At 42.7% G+C, this 20,290-nt stretch overlaps 1 protein-coding gene and 1 non-coding gene across 14 annotated transcripts in view; both read left to right on the top strand.

Annotated features, from left to right (window-relative positions):
* TIAM2 (TIAM Rac1 associated GEF 2) overlaps window positions 1-20,290 on the top strand; it is a 216,281-nt gene that overhangs the window by 82,903 nt on the left and 113,088 nt on the right. Inside the window, exon 1 of one of the 13 annotated variants that reach the window (XM_074368109.1) lies at window positions 9,860-10,364. The exons of the other annotated variants lie outside the window; for them this stretch is intronic. The gene's annotated coding sequence lies outside the window, so the exon portion shown is untranslated. Of the gene's footprint in view, window positions 1-9,859; window positions 10,365-20,290 lie in introns of those variants that run through there. 13 annotated transcript variants of the gene reach the window in all.
* On the top strand, window positions 3,483-3,554 carry TRNAT-GGU (transfer RNA threonine (anticodon GGU)). Its single transcript has one exon. It is a non-coding gene; the product is annotated as a tRNA-Thr (tRNA).

The following is a 20,290-nucleotide window of genomic DNA, read 5'->3' as shown; positions in this document are numbered from 1 at the left end:
GTACAAAGGCGATAATATATGCCAGTCTATATTTCTTATGTGTCTGTTTCCCATGTAGCTCTGTTAACTGCTCTTGGTATGAGGACCTGAGTGGGGAAAGCTGGTGTGGATTCCTCGAGTAATTGAGGTTCCTGCAGGCAGCAGGTGCCAAATCCAAGTGGCTGATTACAAATGCACTTTAATTTGGTTTTTTGTTTGTTTGGTTGGTTGTTTGATTGAATTATAGTTGATTTACAATGTTGTGTTAGTTTCAGGTGAACAGCAAAGTGATTCAGTCATATATATATATATATATATATATATATATATATATATATATATATATTCTTTTTCAGATTCTTTTCCATTATAGGTTATTACAAGATATGGAATATAGCTCCTTGTGCTATATAGTAGGTTCTTGTTGGTTATCTATTTTATACTTATTTTAAAATATATTGTTATGTTTTATATCTATTTTATATATATATGTATGTTAATTCCAAACTCCTAATTTATCTGTATCCCCTTTCCCCTTTGGTAACCATAAGTTTGTTTTCTATGTCTGCAACTCTTTCTGTTTTGTAAATTCATTTATATCATCAGATTTTTTCAGATTCCACATATAAATTATATCATATGATATTTGTTTTTCCCTGTCTGACTTAATTCACTTAGTATGATAAATCTCTAGGTCCATCTGTGTTGCTGCAAATGGCATTATTTCATTTTTTATGGCTGAGTAGTATTCCATTGTATACACATACTACATCTTCTTTATCCAGTCATCTGTTGAGGGACATTTAGGTTGCTCCCATGTCTTGGCTATTGTAAATAGTGCTGCTATGAACACTAGGGTACATGTATCTTTTGGAATTAGAGTTCCCTCTGAATATATGCCCAGGAGTGGGATTGCTAGGTCATAGGGTAACTCTTAAAGGCACTTTAATTTGATACGCTGGCTGCTTCTCTCCGTGTGGAAAACCATATGTCCATCTTCTCTGGGAACTTAGGTAGAGAAGTTGCCACTTGGGAAGTATTTATTTCCTTCTCTTTAGATGTTAAATACCAATAGAGCATATGCCTCAACTCCAAGCCAACTAGGGCTTCCTGCTGAAGAACAGACTAGTCTGTCTCATTTCCAGTTGGAGCTGTAAGATCAGGACAGCTCAGGAGACTCGGACACTAGGAAACCACCAGGGAAATGTAAGCTTCCACCTCTGATATGAAGGTCGTTCGTTTCTGGTTGGGGCGTCTTACTGGTGGATTCGTTGGCTGTTGCAGGGAAAGCTGAACAGTTCCCAAAGCAGCATTTGGAATGATGGCAAGTCATTCCCTGGAAACATTTGCAGGGTCTGCAGTTCGCGCTTGTTTTACTGACAGACACAGACACAAGCAGGAGCTTTCTGGGCCAAAATTAGCTCATCTTTCTTGGGCTGCTTTGTGCTCTTTGGATCTCAACTCGAGGTACTACCTCCAGAGACCACCTCCAGCTACCCAGTCTCAGGTGGCCCTCCAGCCCCCTGCGACACAGGTCATTCTGTTTTAATTCCCTGCAAAGTGCTTGTCTCTCCCTCCCAGTTTTCTCCTTCGGGTAGTTATTTCTCGGCTTGTTGTCCAGCCTCACTGTCGCTGGAGCAGAAGTTCCGTGAGCTCAGGACCCTTATCTGTCTGGTTCCCCAGGTGGTCCACAGCCAGAGTGGTGTCTGGGGCACCGAGATGCTGTCAGACTAAGTGCATGATGAGTTCAATGCAGCTCGCTGTGTAAGTTGCTCAGTGTCAGACAGTGAGAAATTTGTTAGCTCTGCAGGAGATTTTGAAGATTCACTGTGTCTAGTCAGTAGTTTTCTTTTAAAATATGACTTGTTCCCTCACTGAGGTCAGGGCAGGGGGACTCTACTGCCTGGGCCCTGAGCAGTTCTGCTGACCCCGGGGATGATGTCTGGGTAGCAGACGAGTTGCACGTGTCAGTTGTACATTCGTGTGGGTTTTCAGTGTCACGTGGGAGGTAAAACCTTCAAACCATGGCAGTTTGGGGTCTGAAGGCCAGCCGTGCAAGTTTTGTCTTCTCTGGGCTAATTCGGAAGCATTTGGTTTCGAAAACAGACTTGCTAGATTTGTGCCTCTTGAGGAAATGGGGAGAAAAGTCACCTCCCCACATAATACTTCTTTGGATTTTAGGGCTTTCTTCTGTAAAATAGGGGTATGAAAAGCATTTTTCTCATAGAGTGCTTGTGACTAAGTATAAGATACATGTTATATGACTTCCTATTTTATTCAGTGTGTACTTGGATTTTTACATGTTAAATCCATTAACTAGGTTTAGGTACTATTTATAAAGTTTGAGAATTTGTTTCTGTATTACGTGAATGAAAACCATGGTCTATTCCTGAGATCGCCAGAAAGGGTCGACTTGCTTATAATTATAACTTTAGTTATAATAGTGAGAACACATTGTAGCTACGCCATTTTCTGTAAGTGTAGCAATGCTGTTGTCTCTTTAGCATCAGACAGGTTTGGTTTGAGGTTTTCATTTGCACTGGTTTTGTGGCCTTTGGAAAACTACTTGACTCTGCTTAGCCTCAGTGTCTTCACCTGCAAAATAGTAATAATAATACAAACCAAAGGGGATTGCTTTGAGAAATATAAAATATTAAAATACAAGTAACGCTTTTGGCTCGGTGCTTCTTAATCTTTGGTTTCTTTCATTCTCACCTTCCAGGCCTTAGATTTAAGAAGGATATTGCTCTCCAGGGAGAGTGATGGTGGTTAGGAATGTTTGGGAATGGTGTCCTATTGATCATGATGAAGGGAATGGAATATTTGGCAGCGAAAGCAGTCAGCTGAGTAGGGAGTGTAATTCCTGCCCTTCCCGTGTAAGGGACCAGGGACAGCGAGGCACACATGATGACCAGCACTGAGGAGGCGCTGGGACCAATGAACAGCAGTGGAAGGAAACCACTGGGTTCCATGTAAGGAAGGATGTTCTTAATAACTGTGGGAAGATGGGAGGGGAGGCCCTGTGTGGTAATGAACTTCCCGGGCGGCTGTGGTGTCTCCAGGCTGGTTGGCTGCAGATCAGGAGTTCTGCAGAAAGGATTTCTCCACTCCCCAGGAAAGTGGGTGCCATGTGCTGTGGGGTCCTTCATGATGCCTCTTCTGTAGAAATGACCCCCTCTCCAAAATCATGCCTGCACGTCTGGTTGTCTTGGCCAAGTTGGCAGGGCAGAGATGGATGTCCCTCGAGACCCAGGACGTAGCCTTCTGAAGTCAGGGAGTTTGGACTGCTGGTTGTTTTCTTTGAAAACCTTTTCCAGGGTTTGAAATTTTCCTGTTTGTGTTTTATCATTTGCATCAGAGGTTGCAAGCTGGTGAGCTTCTGGCTGGTTCGGGGCTGTGGGTAAATATGCTTTGTTGGGCCTGCCAACTGTGTCCCTGACAAGTATTTTAAGGAAATTTAAATTAGTTTCCTGCCTTTAGAGCCTGAAAAATTTAGGGGGGTGAGGGGTATAGCTCAATGGTAGAGCATGTGCTCGGTGTGCACGAGGTCCTGGGTTCAATCCCCAGTGCCTCTGTTAAAGGGGAAAAAATGTACATGAAAGCAGCATTTTCAGTGTTTAGCTGGCAGCACAGAGTTTTCTGTGCGCAGGTGGCAGTGGAGAGCCAGAGTCGGGCAGCTCTGGCCCTTTGGGATGGGCCAGTTGGCCACCGTCCCCACCACTGCATGCCGTCTTCTTAATGCTGAGCATCACTGGCCGTTTTTCATTGACTTAAGTTGTTTTTCTTCTAGTAAAATCAGGAGAAAAGTGAAAAACATTTGATCTCTTTCTGTGTCAGTAGTGGAAAAACCAAAGATGCTTCTGTAGTGCTTCACAGTTTAAGAAAAACAGAGAAGAGCCTGTGGGGTGTGTGCCGAGGAGCCTTTGTACGAGTTTCACTTGCAAACAAATGGTTTCTGTCTCTTGAGAACTCAGCACTCAGACCTGCTTCATTCATACATTTTAAACATCCCTGAAGGTATAAGACTCTGATCCCTGATCCGTACGGTACAGTTTTCCTTCTGTGTTCAGACACCATTCTTTTGCTTTTATTTTAGGCCATTTCCTCTCTTTCAGAAGAAACCTCATGTACCTTCCTTAAGAGAATCGCTGGGTCCCCTGGCTCGGCGAAGCGGGAACGGTGTGTAATTTACACACGTGTGTGGACTCTGGAGCCACGTTCCCTCCTGCCTTCCCCAGTGGAGCCCCAACATCCCCCAGACGTTGTGGCACCGAAGAGATGAGGACTGGTAGCCTCATTTACTCCGAGTGGGGTTACGGGAGCTGCGCCCTTCGCTCCCGCAGGCGCAGACTGAAGCCTTAGGACTCTCCTCCGTGTGCGGTTGATTTTTTATGAAAAATGTAATCTGGTGTTGTCTGTCTGTTCTATTTTCCAAGTTGGTTCTGGCTTCGTTGTGAAGATAAACTGAAAGAGAGAGAGAGCAGGGAAGAACGGTGACCATTGACTTCGTTATTTGCAGGGCAACTGGGTGGGAGAGGGGAGGAGGACGGGTGTGGCTCATGATGGAAAGACTGAGCTAATTAGTGGAATTTCTAGGATGACTGATGTCTGGGGAAGGAGTTCTCATCTATCCATTGGTTATTTAACGATAGAATGTGCTCCCTAATAGAGCTGTGAACTCCCCATCACTCTGTGTACTTAGGGAGAAGAGAGGGGCCCATCTGTCAGGATACTGGAGGCAGTTCTCAAATTAGGGGCAAGACCAGGCTAGATAGATGACCTGTACCGTCTCCTCGAAAACTCAGATTCAGTTACTCTCTGAATTAAACTGATTAGGAACCTTTCAGCTAATACTGTTTCACTTCAGTCCATAAAAGGAAAATGTGAGTGGAGAGAGAGGCAGATACCACAGTGCTTAATTACATTTAATTCTGGACAGATTACTTGTATTTTCTTAAATATTCCAATATATTCCTTCAAAAAGGTTGTAAACAGATGTGTCTAGAGGTTAGTGTTTATAAGCCAGGATTTTACAAGCATAGTGCCTAAATGACTTTTTTCTACTAAAAGCTTTTACTTTACCTTAGCTGAAACTCATTTTGTAGTTTTATTTTTGGTAGCCTGATTTTTAATACAGAATTTGTCACTTATATAAAAAATCACCTGTTACTTGTTAAAAAGCATTCTATTTGATTTCAAAATGCATACATTGTTAGGTGTTGTCAGTTGTTAAAGTGTATTTAGTTTGGATATAAGGACATAGAGAAAGAAGTCTTTTTAAAGGAAAACATTTTCTAAGAATTTCCTTTAAATCTTAATTTTTATGTCACTTAATATTTGCTCATTCTTACAAAAGTAATTAACCAGTCATTTGGTTATAAATTATTAGGGCTTGCTTGTTATGTAATGTAAGGTACTGTTTGGACTTTATAAATACTTATTCCATAAAATCTCTCATTTTCATAACTGTCTCCATTAAAATTTTTTTGATACCTTGAAACACTTAGAAAAACTTGTATTATGGAATTTAGATTTATTGTGCCTTTAAAGCGACACACACTGTGCTAGTATTGCAATCTGAATTATCGTAAAACTGACTATTGATTTTAAACATGTGTGGCCTTGGGCTGTTCAGGCACCTTCTTGAGGCCGAAGCAGCCTGGAATGTGAAGCACTACAGAGGGACAGCTGGGGAATTTCAAGCAGAAACTCTGAATGTTTTGCTCGATGGCCATCGATAACATAGGGTAGTTTATAATAAAGGGGTTTTAGAGGCTTCTCAAGATGTAGACGCTGACAGATGCAGTTTTTCTTTGCATGTTCACCACCGCTGCCACCATCACTGTCATCTCCCATTCGTTCAGTCCTTCCTTCACTGACTCAGTGGGTATTTTTTGAGTGCTCACCATGTGCCGGGCACTTTTCAAGTACTAGACTTAACAGTCAACACTTCAAACAAGATCTCTGCTCTGTGGAGTCTGCATTTTCAGGCAGGCCTTTATTAAACAACATGCATTATTTTACTTAATCCTTACGAGAACCTGTGAGGCAGGTCATAGTATTATCCCCATTTTACAGATTGGGAAGCTGAGAAGTTAAGTGATGTGTCCAGTGTCCCACAGCAGGGTCTGAGGTCAGGGCAGGGGGACTCTACTGCCTGGGCCCTGAGCAGTTCTGCTGACCCCGGGGACGATGTCGGGTAGCAGACAAGTTGCACATGTCAGTTGTACATTCGTGTGGGTTTCCAGCGTCATGTGGGAGGTATAACCTTCAAACCACGGCAGTTTGGGGTCTGAAGGTCAGCCGTGCAAGCTTTGTCTTTGGGCTAATTCGGAAGCATTTGGTTTCAGAAACAGATTTACTAGATTTGTGCCTTTTGAGGAAATGGGGAGAAAAGTCACCCCTCCCCATAATATTTCTTTGGATTTTAGGGATTTCACATGAATATTTCGCATGCTTCCTTTTCTTTTGTATCACATTCATCTACGACATTTTTGCAGCGGCATTACTCAAGTTCTGTCGGGCTTTTTGCCCATGTTATTTGAAGTATTTCTTTTCCATCAGAAACAGCAGACTGAGAGCTCTTTCCGCAGCTGAGCACATTGTGGAGTTTTTTGCTCAGTTGTATAATTTCCTCAAAGGTGGATGTTTATATTTGTGAGAGATTACATCATCTTTTGGAATCTTATTTGGATAAAAGTAGTTTATGTTTTTAGCTTTTATTATTATTACTATTATATATATATATATGTGTGTGTGTGTGTATACACCAGATGTGTGTGTGTGTGTATATGTATTTACATACACACACACATATTTATATATATACACACACATCTTAACCAGATGGAGCCCTTAGAATTGACTATAGATTATCAATAAAGAATGACACTTAATGGGATATTCTTTCTGCTTCATTGTGTGTTTGACCTCAAAAGGGAACCTATGGAAGGAGTTGAGTTTTTTGATTTTTAAGCAGAGAGGTTATTTCTGAGAGTTCGTATTTCTCTGAAAATTGTGTTTTTAATGTCAGGTTTTCTTATAACTATTTATAGACTAGTACATCCTGACTTATATTTTTCTTTGAGATAGACATTATTATCCACCCCCTTTTACGATGCAGGTAATGGGATTCAGAAGGCTTGTACGTTACTAAGAGATGGATGACTAACTCACGTCTACTGTGATGCCTGAGATATTTCCACATTTTGTGGCCTGTTTTTTTTTATTAATTATGATTTGTCACGTGACAGAAGAGTATAAGATATCCATGTCCTTCATTACAATTAGATTAGCAACAATTTTTGCTTAGCCTCGGCTAGGCATATTGTAAAACATGGTATTTTTTAAAAATTTCAGCTTTACTGAGGTGTAATTGACATATAAAATGATAACATAAAGTGTACATTGTGGAGATTTGATACATGTATATTGTGACCGGATAACCCCCCCATCTAGTTAATTAGCACATCTCTCATTTCACTTTTTGTGTGTGTGAGAACGTTGAAGTTCTATTTTGAACGTAGAGCTGTGTGATCAGTTACAGTCACTGTGTTACACATTAGATCCTCAGACCTTGTCACCTTGTAGCTGAAAGTCTGTACCTTTGACCAGCCTTTCCCCATTCCCCCCCCACCCCACCCCCCGGCAACCACTTTCTTCTTTTTCTGTGGCTTTGACTGCGTGTATGTCTATGTATGTATGTCATTTCCCCCAACCTTTTATTAAGAAATTTTGCAAAAATACAGAAGTCCACAGAATTGTATAGTGAACAATAAACCCACCACTTGAATTCTGTAACTGTTAACATTTTGCTGTATTTGCATTTACATGTGTCATTTTGCATTGTGTGTTTGAGGATAGAGTTCTTCGTAAGTAGTAATTTACATAATTCTTAGAGATCTTTGCCAAGGAATTCAATTTTAGCTGCCTGTTAACGCACATGTCCTGTTGTATTATTATGTCAGAATGACGGATTCGAAAGATGAGTCTAGTTTTACGGTGTGGAGATACGCTGGTTTTGGGGTAATTTTAGGATGGAGTACTCAGTGGAGAGTATTTTGCTGTAGTTGCATGAAGTTGAAAAAAACTTGAAAAATCTGACATAGTTTGAAACCCCAAGTGACCCTATAAATTCATAGAATTAAAGTTATTTGGGTGACTTCAGTGATAAAAAATGGAACCAGACAATGCAAACCCACTGGAAGTGTCTGAGGAATATTGCTGATAATTCTGTCTCTAGGGCAGTTCTGGCTTAGAGAGATCTACATATGAAATGTCTCAAAAGGTCAGAATTGTCTTAGGAATAATAGGGGCGTGCAAACATTTCCACCAGTTTCAGCAGTTTCGTTCCTCTGATGCCTTTTCCACCCTCAGAAACGTCTCCAAATTTCCTTCTTTCTGACATAATTCCCCTCTTCCCTTCCCACCTAGGAGCGGTCCTTCTGTCTCAAATTTGTACAGGAAAAATACGCTGGTTTTCTGCTGGCTGATGTTTTATTTTCCTTTCCTTTTCTTTTTTTAGTCACAGAAGTGATGGGGCTGGATCTCAAGGGACAGGAGCTCAGTGACTTGACAGCACTCTTTCTTCTCCTGTATTTACTCAGGGAATTTTTTTTTTTCATACACACGTCACCATTTTCGGAATTCCCATGTTTTCTGTTATGTGACTGGGCTTCCGTGGCAACCTTCTGACTTCAGTCCCGGGGGTTGTGGTTATTGGGGTGGCAGGTCCCGGCTCTGCTGCCCGCAGCTGACCAGCTCTGTGATCTTGAGCAAGTCGTCTGAAGTCTCTGTTTCTTATCTATAAATTGAGGGGATTGGAGTAGCGGATTTTCCAGCACTCTCCACCGGCACTAAAAATTCCTCGGTTCTGGGTTCACTAATTTAAATTTTTACAAAGATTAGACTAGTTTTTTTTTTCTTTTTTAACTCTTGGACTGATGATCTTATGTAAGATCTTATCTTATTTGTCAATTAAGATGAGAAAGTGTATCTTCAAGCATGTACTAAGTACATGGAAATTACATGGAAACAAAACTCTGCTGTGTGTGTATTGTACATAAATATTTTTCATGCAGGGTAAGGAATTAAAAGCTTTTGTCTAAAGTAGAATCTTGTCTTTAAGTAAGAACCTTGTCTGTTGCATATATAGATCCATTCACATTTTTTAAATAACCAAAAATGTTCTCTTAAAAAGCTGCCATCACGTGTTTGTCCAGGACAACTTGGAAACGTCTGCTTAGACTGTTTTCTTAGATAGACTATAATCTCAGAAATGTGAACACTACAGGGATGTCTTCCTGTTTTCCCATTCAGCCCCCCTCCCCAATAACTCATATAAAATGAGCTGAAAATGTTGCTTTATCTTATTTATTTATTTACTTTTTTTTTTTTGTCGGGGTTGATAACTAGGTTGACTTACTTGTTTTTGGAGGAGGTGCTGGGGATTGAACCCAGGACCCTGTGCATGCTAAACATGCTCTCTACCACCTGAGCTATACCCTCCCCCTCTCTTTGGGGGATACTTTAAATTGAAGGTCTCCCAGCAAAAGACACAGCAAGACTTAAAAACTCTTGAACCTCTGGCCTGTCGCTTTTTATCTTTTAAGGCGATGCAATGCCTAGTTTTGAGAAAATAGGGACCCGTTGGGATACCAGGGACTTTCAGTGTAGGGCACTGTCATTTAGCTCACTTGAAAGCAAATTAACTCCAGCATGGAGCGTGGAGGATGTGTACACCGGATCTTTTGCAAATCACAAAATTATTTTGAAGGGCTGCTCATGAGGCAGGGATTTTTTTTTTATGACTGTAACATTCCAGCTGTGGTTTTGGAGACAGAATGTTTACTACCGCCCTCAACACAAGGATGGTAGGTGTGCGTTCTGCCTGCTAAAAGGCTTAAAAAAAGCAGCGGAGTAGCCCTTCGAGTGAGTAAAGCTTTATTCAGCAAACTCTGGAGCCGGAGCCACGGTCCCACGGAACTTGGGTGGTAATTCTGGAATGCGGGGCCGACAGCAGCGCAGTCATGGGCGGCCTGGCGGCTCCCGGGCCTGGTGGCAGGCCCGTCCTGGCCGATCGCTGCAGGCAGCCCATGGAAAACCACTTTCTGGTTAAGTCTGCATCATTCTCTTCCACCAATGGAAAAAATTGAACATGATGAGGGTGTGTAGCTAGCAGACAAAAATATATCCAGCATTGCACAGAATCTGTTTTTAGCTCTTAACGGCCGAGCATTTGAAGTGTTAGACGCTGTTTCTTGCCTCCCCATGGGCAGACAGAAGAGCAGGTCCGTGGATGTGTACGTAGAGCCTGACTTGGGGAGACCTGGCCGGCTAATTCAAAGAGCCGGAGAAAAACTGCCTACAGCCAAATTTTGGCAAAGGTAAGGTGATAGATGTTTCTTTCCCCTTTCTGCAGTTGAGGCTTCATTTTCTGTGTGAGCTAGAAATGTTTCTTGGGAGGTTCCTTTTGGTAGTATTTCATCGTGCACTGACTTTTCTTTGTTTTACATGATTTTGGACTTGGGCTGCACACATTGCTGTGCGTGAGGGCATATTGCCTTTAAATTGGAGTGTCTGTGTGCTGTCACACATCTATTGGGGATTGATTGCAGTGGCCTGTCCTGCTTTACTAATTAATTAACTCTTCCAAAGCTGATGGTTTATGTTGTGTGGATTTATGTCTCCTGATATCTCAAGAAAGTACCATTTCTCACTCCAATCACGTTGATGCTCTAATGACTATTACCTTATCTCTACCTTAATTCTTTCAGGGCGCAAAGGGAATTGAAAATGTATGCAGAGGTGATATTTTATAGTTTCCTGGTTATTATAGAACTTCATCAGGCCTTAATTTTGGGCTGAGTGAGCCCCTTGGATTAAAGAATTTCTTTTCCAACCTGTAATTTGATGTTCACTCTCTATTAATGTTTATCCTTAACTTTTGTCTTGAACTCTCTGAAAAAGAAGTGGAGTGCTTTGCAATGTGGGTGTGGGGAGGACTTTGTTTAAGTAGAATAATTGATTCGTGGCATCGGCCCTCCGAGGCAGCTCATTCATTAGGTGTTGGTCTGAACTCTTTGAGTGTATCAGCAGGGACTGAGGGGCCTGGCTCAGCCGAGGGCTTCTCTCAGCTCTACATTCATTTGGCCAAGCATGTAATTCTCAGAAAATTGGTAGGTGGAGAGACAGAAATAGGAAGCTTTACTGAAGTCATTGTAACTTGGCAGGTTATTTATAGAATTTCTGGAAAGTAAGTATACTGCAAAACAGCTGCTGGGGTTTCTCCTAACACGTTTCCGCGTTGCACTGTGGCCCTCCGTCACACTTAGGGATTCTGAAGCTTTATACTCACTTGCAGTAGAATGAGGCTATGAGTTATTTTCGGGCGGGCGATGAGTGTGCCTCTGCAGCGTGTGTGTCTCCTCTGTGGGTGTATCCTACGTACGTGGTCAATTCCCTCTCTTCTGTTACAGAAATGCCTTTTAGGGGTAGAGGAGCATGAGGGCCCTCCGGGTAGGTCACAATTAACAGAAACGTTGGGAACGTTTTACTTGTTACTCTTCCTTTGAATGTAGAAAGCGTGGCTCTGACAGGGCTGGCAACCACTTGGAGCAGGACAGAGCAAGTGCAGCCCGCCTTCTCGTGCAGTCAGATTAACACCTGTCAACTACTTTGATGTTTACCAGAGCTTGCAGACAGAAGCTGAGGTCTGTTGAGGAGCTTTACGACCCCAATCCATATCGACACAGTGTTTCGCATGCAGACAGATAACACCTTTCTTTCAATGCTTTAGTGCGGAGGGAGTGACCTGCAAAGCCTTCGCCTTCCACCAGGCCTGATCCAGGATGCCTGGGAGTGGAAGATAAGCGCTGGGCTCCTGGCCAAGACGTTATCCTTCCAAAGTGGCCCTTCACTTAACCACTAAGTGAAACAGATGATTCTGTCTTGGTGGTCCCGGCTTGTGATTGAGAAGAGCGTATTCCCCTTTTCCAAGGTTTCAAGTCAGGGCAGGGTCTCTGCAGACTCTTCCTACAGTAGCTGTCGAATGGATGTGGGAACAACACAGAAGCTGAAAGGGGACAACTCGTGTCCTTTAAATATCTGATGGGTCACTTTTCTATGCCTGTCTGTGCCTCCAGGGCTACCTCACTTTGTAAGACTCATTTACGTAGAGATAATAAACCACGTTAGTGAGCTCCCTTAGATCAACTGTCACATTAAAAAAAAAATCATTTCCTTTTTACCGAACATTCAGAGCAAGGTCTTTTTGGACCTATATTTTAGTTTTAAGTGATAATTTGCATTTTTTCAGTAGAAATTAAGTGTACTTTCAAAAAGGACCAAGGTAAAAATGGCTTATCTGGAACAAGTTTATACTGTATAGCACAGGGAAATATATTCAAGATTTTGTGTAGCTTTTTGTGAAAAAGAAGACGAAAACGAATAGATGTATATATTCATGTATGACTGAAAACCTGTGCTGTACACCAGAAATTGACTCAACCTTGTAAACTGACTATAACTCAATAGAAAAAAAATGGCTTATCTGGAAAGACTAAAAAAAAGATAAAGGTATGAAATTGAAAAGCAATGATTTTAGAGATAGGGAAAAGAAATAATAATAGTAGTAGACAAGTCTGAATTTCTGAGTGTTGACACACAGAGGTACTAAACACTGTGTTTATAAGAGTTTGAATTTTAGTAATGTTGGGTGGAGTGTCTTTGATTACTCAGTCCTGTTTCAGATGGGCTCACAAATGGTAGGAGGCATTAATGTCAGTGTCCCAGGAATACATCACGCACTCTATTGTCAGCTATTTATAGTCCACAGTATTGTAGAGCTGAAAAGGGACCTAAGGTAATTTTTCAAATGGGAAAACTGAAGACCCACCGAACTGAAATGGCTTGTCCAAAGTGACTGAGAGGGTAAGTTTCTGAGCTGGGACGTGATCCAGGTATCTTGTTAGTCTTTCTTTACGCTGTCTTTTTCTTTAATTTGGGATACTATAGCACATCCTGATGTAGCTTTATAAATTGATAGGTAGAGACATGTATATGTGTGTATGTATAAATGTGTGTATACATAACACATCCATTTTCCTCCCTCCCTTTCTTCCTTTTTTTCATCGATTTACAGACCTACTTACCAACTTGCCAAACCAAACTAGTTTAAAGCTATAGTCAGACTGCTAGTGAGGCTCAAAGCCATACGCGCAGTTGGCGGTCATTGACGCTAGAGGGAATTTTAGGTGCCCGTGTGTTAACCTGCGTGATAAGACAGCTTTGACTAGACTTCATCTGCCAGCCTCTTCCTGCTTCAGCCTTAGATTGAGTTCTTTTTCCGTGATCCCATTCTGATAGAAGACTGCCATTTTCATTAGTTCTGTGCCTGACAGCAGAGTTCCCTGCGAGGGAACAGAGACAGCAGATGAACTTTAGCTTTGGTGCCAAGGTAATGTGAGGCCCTTTTGGGAAAACAAACTTTACATATAAAGTGATAGATGAAGTCATCATTTCGTTCTAGGAAAGCGATGTGGTAAGTGCTGCAGACAGTGTCAGGAGGAAGTTGATCCAGGGCGTTCCTGAAACGTAAATAAAGGTTTACAAATCCTGAGTATCTCAGGACAAAACTGGAAAGGGAAAACGATCCCCGTCCTGTTTTTGTACTTGACCGTGACCCATCTCTCGTTGGAGAATTGTTGGAGTAGGGCTTCTGGGATGGGGTTGTGAAGGACGGCTAAAGAGATGCAGAGTGTATGGTCTGGGAAAGACAAAAACTATACTATTAAAGCCAATGAAAAGAAACTCTTCAGTGGAGAGAATGAAAATACACTTGCTTTCAAGTCATCTGTAGCCTCTCCTGGAAGGTGGAGTGACAAGTGGAAGGAAACATTGTGCACAGACAGCCATAAGCCAGGAAAACCCGTGATGTCAAGAGGTAGTAGAGAGTAAACAGCTTTTTGAAAGGTGTGCGTACATTCAGGGGACACACACACACACACACACATTCACATGTATGTATCTGCATCTAGACTGCATTGGTAATTGATAGGATGATCACAAATAAATCAAAAGTTAAACACACAACAATAACCCAGAAGTAACTGGAACCTAGCAAAAGCCTTCGTTTAACCATTTTCCCCCCACATGTGACTTACAGGGGAGAGAAAAGGGAATTGTAGGCAGACACAGTGATAAGTAACATGCTAAGGAGTGCCTTGCTAGAGTTGGTGCCCTTTTGTCCTCATGCCTTTCCATACGTGTATAGTATTAGTTCTTCTTAGATGTTTTTCTGGAGTTTCTTTAATAGTTGAAGGTCCATGCTCAAGGGCCGGTGCCCTCTCTGGTGCGTGAGCAGGCGTGGGAGGAAGCCTCCTTCCCCTTTGGCTACTGAAGGACAGCACTAGAGTTCCCCTCTCTCCTGCGGCAGCAAATTCTCTCCAGTCATTTCCCTTCACAAGCTGGGATTTCTCCCAAAGACAGACACACAGACAGACACACACGTACATACACATCCCCCAGTCCTTATTTTTTGGGGGATTCCTAGCTACCATCTGATTTTCTGTTCTTTATAGTGAAACTCCTTGACGAGCTATCTCTCTTTGCCATCTTCAGTTTCATTGACCTCATCCTCAAACGCACTCCAATTTCCAGCCTTCTCCATCTGGACTCTGCTCTGGTCGAGTTCACTGACAGCCTCCCCAGCTCTGTTCTCAGCCGTTGGTATTTGAACCATCAGAAGCATTTGGTACTTGCTCCTGGTCTCCTCCCTGAAAAGCCCCTTCCTCGTGGACTTCAGGGCAGCATATCCTTTGGTTTCCTGTTCACTTGATTGACTGACCACCCCTTCTGTTTCCCCTGATTTTCTGACCTCTTCGCATTGCAGTGCCCCGGGGCTGCTTGGGCCTCTGGTCGTCCCTTTGTTTACTTATTCCCTCGGGGAACTCATCCAGTGTATGTTTTTGTTTTAAATTTTATTTATTTTTATTTATTTTATTTTTTTGTCAGTGGAGGTACTGGGGAGTGAACATGCTAAGCACACGCTCTAACACTGAGCTCTCTCCTCCCCACCACAGTGTATGAAGATTGTGGGGTCATCCTTGGCCTGTCACCACTCGCTCCTATCCACCTGGGACTCCTGTTGGCTCTCCCTTCCCTTGTTCTGGACTCAGACCACTCCCTACCCATCCCACCTGAGTCCAGCCCACAGCGCCTCTCACCTGAAACACCCTCCCAGCCCAGCAGGCCCTGGCCCCCACCTTGCTGCTCACAGGGCAGCCACGGGGGTGCTTTTGAAATATGCCTGCAGTGACGAGCCCTCTCTGTTCACCCCCCTCTGATCATGGCTTTCAATCTCAGTGTCACAGCCAGTGTCCTTGAAGTCCCTTCGGGCTGCACCCTCTGGCTCCTTGTCCCCTCTCTGACCCCCTCAGCTGCCCCGGCCTCCTGCCTGTCCACCTCTTAGGGTGTCTGCACTTCCCACCTTCTGTTTCGAATGTTCTTTCCCGGGAATCCACATGGTCTCCCCTCTTGCAAGTCCTTGATTAAATGTGACCTGTCAATGAGGCCTTCTTTATCCTCTTTCTAAACTTAAAGCCCCCTCCCTCCCCCCTCATTGCCTTTCCCCCCTTGCCCTTTATTTATATTTTTTGCAAAAGTACTTATCTTCTAATACATAATTTATTTCCTTTCTTTGTTTACTGTGCAGTCTCCCCACTCTAATATAAGCTCCATGACTGGGAGTTTTTGGGTCAGGGGAGGTCTATTTATTGGTATATTCTGGGGCCTAGAATAGTTCCCGTGCAGACTGGTTGCTCAGTGAACATTTATTGCATTATTCTGTGGAAATGTGTCCTGCTCAGGCTATCTGATGTTGTGGCCAAAGTGACCTAATGTAAATGCTAAATATTCTTGAACTCCTACATTTTATCCTGTGGTATGTGTTTCTTTATTATGGAAGCAGTGTTTGAATTGCTTAGCCTTAGATGAAACTGAAACTTGAGGACGATTCCCCTCGGTTATTCTGTGGTTTTCAGTCCCCGCCGCCGATACACACACTTGGTCTTGGCCATCACCGCGTCCCAGCCCCACAGCCTTCAGGAGGCTATGTTCTGAGTTATAACTGATACTTAGAATAATGAGCATGCAGCTTCAACTTTCAAGAGAACAAAATTCTCATTTGTGCAATGTTCTTTGTAAGGCAGTAGAACAGAAGAGCTGCATTTTAATGTTGAAGTTCCTTAGGTAACTCACAATTTTGGTTTTTCATTTCGTTCTCGTGTCCCATCCCCAGCTGTGGATGTCTTTGCTCCCTGGAGAAAGGGCTGCCTCTACGGAAAGGGATTTATGAAAGGGGCATGGATCACAGCCATCCTTCTAAACGAGGAGTCTGAAAGCTAAATTATACTTTTTTTTTGAAAGATACGGAATATTTTCAGATTCAGAAAGTACAGAAAAACATTAAAATTATATTGATGTGATGCATATGTTAAAAAAAATTAAATCCAGGTTGGATGCTGACCTTTGCCCCTTAGTGATCTTGGTCAAATTATTTAATCCCTGGAGGCTAATATTCCCTTTCCTGTAAAACAGGGATGATTATGGAAGCTGTCAGGGCTCTTGTGCCGGGTAACCCTGGCACACAGCAGCTCAGGATGTGTTAAACGCTTCCCCCTCCATCTGCTGCTCCCACTTGAGGTTTCGAAAGTTTTAAATTCCTATAAATTATGAAATTTAAACTATACGTACTAACACTATTCATTTTTTTCCTTCAAGTTTCTGTGAAGTTACTAGCTAAAATCTTATCAGGTTTGTTATGAATAATAAATGATTTATGGAAAAGTCCAGCAGTGATTGGTTTAATTTTAGCTGCAGGTCCAAGAACAACTTACATTGTGGCTTTAAGACATAGACTTACAGAAATGAATGCTGAAATCGGGCTGCCAGCCGAGCTGGAGTAGAATAGTTAGACGTTTATGAGGGCGAGGAAAGTCCTATTTAAATGAGGGGAAAAAATGTGTGGTTTAAAGCTGTTCATTTTTCAACTTAAATGGAACAGTGTATAATGAGGAGATACCTTGCCAAGAATAACCGGGTACAATGACCATGGTATATTTTGGTCACAGAGTATGACTGAGGTTGAGGGGTGTGATGCTTGCTTCTGATTTACTGGAGCACATGCCTTACAGACAGGGCTCCAAGTCAGGGAGAAGCCGTGTGGTTATATCCTGGGATTCCAGTGCGTGATCTTCTGTTTCAGTTTTGGTGTGAAACTTGGGAGGTACATGCCCGTGTCTGAATTCGCTTGTTATGGAATGGCTCATGTTCCTAAAAGTTAAAAAAGCGAGTTTATTTAGAGTCACATGGACAGTTTTGAATCTCATGTCCTTCAAAGTTACAAGAAAGGGTTGTTCAAAAGTTGTGCTAACCATTTTGAATCTTGTGAATCTTTGGTTCTGGCAGTCACCAAAGCTGTCCAAGGTGAACAGAGACCAAGATGTTGGCCAAATTGTGGATGAGACTTGAAGTATACTTGGGAGAAAATGCAGAGTAGGGGAGGAGGAGGCTATAGCTCAGTGGTAAAGTATGTGCTTAGCATGCGCAAGGTCCTGGGTTCAATCCCCAGTACCTCCATTAAATGAATAAGTAAATAAACTTAATTGCACACCCCCCCCCCGCCAAAAAAAATCACAGAGTGGAATTCAACATCTGATGTTAAAAAAAAAATCTGTGCTACTGGATGAAAGTGTATGAGATACATTTTGACAATTTCTGAAAGAAAAAGAAGACAGAAGTTTTATCTTTACACAGATCCTTTTATTTTAGACTATGTTAATTCTATAATTTTTATTGAAAAGATGATTTAAAAAAATATCCTTGAATATTTGCAGTTTCTGTGATGGCTCAGCTGTAGCTGGGCTGCTCAGCTCACTGACGTTCCAGAAACATACCAGTAATATTTGTGGGAGGGTTGGTCCCGCCACCTTGCCCATAAACTCACTGCTGTTAAAGTTGTGAACTCACCTATTGGTTCCACTAATGTTTCATGATAATAAGTGCTCCCCCTTCCACCGCCAGCTGATAAGCCCCTTGGGGGAAGGGATCAGATCATACATCGCTGTTGTTTCTTTCCTGGTGCCCAGCACACAGGTGGGCATATGAGAGGGTCTGCAAAAATTCATATTGAGTTGGTGAGTGGGACTCTTATTTCACTTCAGTTCCCCAAGTTTCTGCCAACACTAAGAACATTTTCTTCTCTGGCCTGGTGATGCTTTCCACTCTAATCTTTGAGCTGTTGCTTACTGTGGACACCTTCCCAGATAGTGTCCCGGTGTCCCTAGGAGATGGTTTGCACTGTGTTGCTCCTGGGGACGGTGGGGGAGGGTGTGAGGGTGATGGCTGTGACTGTCAGTCTCCTGCATCCCGCCTCCCCCGCTTCCCTCTTCCTCCTCGTCCCTCTCAGTGTTGTCCTCGACACTTGTGCTCAGCCCCTGCTCCCTTGTCCCCTTTCCTGAACAAGCTGGGGGCTTCCCCCTTCCGTTTCATTCGCTTGTTGATTCAACCACTTACAGATTCAGCAAGTGGTTTTGGAGCACCCGGGTCTGCAGACGCACCATTTCCTGTGCCTTGGCCTGTCCTCTCTTTCTCTAGCAGGCTCCCACGCATCCTCAAGGCTCAGTTCTGCGGCTACCTTTATGGGGTCATTTTTAATTTTCATAGGAAGAATTTGAATGTCCAGTGAAAGTTCCTCTTCTATGGTAGACTGCAGAAGGGTGAGGACCCCGGGCCTGACGTGTGGGGCCCAGATCTGCTTGGTGGTGATGGGGAGTCCTTTGCTCTCACTCTTCTTATCTCCAGAGAAAGTGCTTGCCTGGGGCAGTGATTTTTTGAATGTTTCGAGATTCTCTAGACTTCGGTTGTCCCTTGGTCTTGTTAAAATGGATGTACCGTTCTGACGAAACTGCCATGTGTGGGTCAATTGGCCATTGTTTTCAAGCTCTTTTCTTGAACCGTTACTCGAGAAGACAGAATTTTACCTCTCAACCCAGTTTACAGGCAAACATACGAGCACACAGACAAAAATGTAGTGTCATAAAACAATTTTTACCCTAACTGGGATGCAGTCCTCTATTTTCCATTTTATTATATTCTCTGCTGCTTTTCTTTTCTTTCTTTTCCTCTTCTCTTCCATTCTATTCATTTAAAAATACTGGTATCAAGTCATTAAATGAATTTCATGACCTAACAATGGGCCATGAACCCATAGTTGGACACACACTTCTGTAAGCAGTGCTGCAGATGTTAAAATGTTTATAAAAACAGGTGTGAGTGCCGAGACCCGACTTGCGAGAAATTGGCTTAGGAAGGTGATGAACTGTGCAGAAAGCTGGGCTATTGTCTCCGTGGAATTTATTGCTTTTCCCCTGGTGAATACCAGCCGTGCCTGCCAAGGGAGAGGGCCTGTTCCTTGCTGCAGATTGGTTTGTCCATTCATCTGTTAATATGCATTTGGAAGGAGTCCTGCTGAATTGAAATAGACCCAATGGGGCCCCACAATGGATGCTTGGCTTTTGAGGCCCTTAGCGGCAGCCTGCTTTCTGCCCACTTCATTTGTAAGGATTACTCTCCCTAAGCACTATTCCTATGGAGACCAGATGTTCCTTTCCCCTGCCGCTTTATACAGATTGCGTCCAGGCTTTCTTATGATGAGCAACGAGCTCCTTCAAGTTGTGGCTTTCATGCCTTCGGAGTGCCGTTCATCGACACGAGACGAGACAAGCAAGTTGGGGCAGTATTTATAGAGTTTGTTAGTAAGTTGGGATCCTTGCCAGAGCTTGAATGATTTTGTTATAGATTTTTAGGCATATTTGTTCTTGTATTTGAGTGTTTTTAATGAGGTAAGCAGTAAGACTTTAAGGCCGTCTTGGCACTAATGACATATGGGTCAAATACTCATTTGTTGTAGGGACTGTCCTGTGTGCTTATAAGACGTTTAGCAGCATTTCTGAGCTCTGTCCACTAGGCGCCAGTAGCCCAGTTGTGACAACTTGAAACTGCTTCTAGATACTGCCAAATATCCCCGGGGGGCCAAGATCGCCTTGTTTGAGAATAACCGTGTTAAGGTCATGCCAGTTGGTCAGTGAGCACTTAGGTTGTTTTCTTACATTTTCTAACATGATTATCTAATAATACAAACACAAGGCTTGTGTCATTGTTTTTGTTGATATTTGACATGTCTGACAAATTAGAGTTTTATGTGTTGTAATTATTTGTGGAATTGATCAAAATCAGACAAGTGCTGGCAGTA

This window comes from Camelus bactrianus, chromosome 8 (genome assembly GCF_048773025.1).
Source record: "Camelus bactrianus isolate YW-2024 breed Bactrian camel chromosome 8, ASM4877302v1, whole genome shotgun sequence".
In the NCBI taxonomy this organism is placed as follows: Eukaryota; Metazoa; Chordata; class Mammalia; order Artiodactyla; family Camelidae; genus Camelus; species Camelus bactrianus.
The sequence above is the reverse complement of the archived record's forward strand: the minus strand, read 5'-3'. Positions and strand labels throughout refer to the sequence as shown.